The sequence below is a fragment of the Petaurus breviceps genome, unplaced genomic scaffold, assembly GCF_028583685.1.
Source record: "Petaurus breviceps papuanus isolate PSGF00001 unplaced genomic scaffold, PetGlider_PUasm1.0 140, whole genome shotgun sequence".
Lineage (NCBI taxonomy): Eukaryota > Metazoa > Chordata > Mammalia > Diprotodontia > Petauridae > Petaurus > Petaurus breviceps.
In genome coordinates, this window is record NW_027185698.1 from 1 (window position 1) to 1,238 (window position 1,238).

Here is a 1,238-nt window from a genome sequence, read left to right on the forward strand (position 1 = left end):
TGGAGACCCTCATTCTCCCCTGAAATCCCCAGACTAGCCTGTACCCGAGAGCCCAATTATAGGGTTGGAGCTTCACTAACCCCATGGAGCCAAAATCACAGGCTTGCAGCCTCACTATCTCCATGGAGCCAGCAAGGGTGGCCTCCCTCTAAACATTGCCAGGGTGCCAAAATGCCAAAGTAGACCACTAAGAATTCTGTCCAATCCAGAAGGGCTGCCCTGCTCTGCACAGAAGTCCAGAGAACTGAAAGTGCTGGCCTGGCCCCATACAAACTCCGGAAATCTAGCAAGTAAAGCTCGGGCCACAACTCCACATCTAAGAACTGACAAGACTGGTCCCTACGGACCTCAAGTATCTCTTTCAAAACTGACAAGTTGGGGCAGTGAAGTGGCTCAGTGACTACAATACCCAGATGAAGTCACAAGGACCCCAGTTCAAATCCAGCTTCAGACACGGAAGGCTAACTAGCCCTGAGACCTTGCACCAGTCGCTTAGGCCCAATTGCCAGACTTTCCAACCTCCAAAACGAAAAACCGAAAACAAAGCCTTGGAAATGCAGGTGTGCTCAGGGAACAATCTCAAAGGAGAGGATTAACTTCCTAAGAAAAAAATGTGCATTCCTAGAAAAACAAAAACCCCAAAGTGACAAATCTACACTTCTTTTTTCTATGTGACCAGAAAGAAAAATCCAATGTGCCAGCCTTTCAAAAGACATCCACCAGCCACCGACATGCCTCCTTCCCCAGTCAAATATTGGCAAGAAAGAGGATCCAGAGACTGAGTAGTCACAGGAAAAGAAAAAACACTCAGTCTTCTTAGCCTCTGCCCCGTGGCTGGAGGCTCTCCTTAAATACTAACAAGGCACCACAACGAACATCATCAAGCTTGCCCACACTTTTCATGTGTGCTTTTATAGCCATTAAGGGCAAAGAGACACTGCTTGAAATATCCAGGAGACTCATTTATCAGCTAATCGAGGGAAGGCTAATTTTTAAAGTTGTTCAATCAAAAAAACGTTTAATAAACTACTCTTGAAGGCCTGACTACTTTTAGAGTCACTTTAATCTAGCAACACTCAATTGGTCCTTTCTTAATCTCTTCTTAGAATAAACCTAATGGGTAACTTTTGCTCCCTCACTCCATCCTGCCTGTTGAATAGAAATTGTCTTTATGAAAATGTTGCACATTTGTTCTCTCTCTCTCTCTCTCTCTCTCTCTCTCTCTCTCTCTCTCTCTC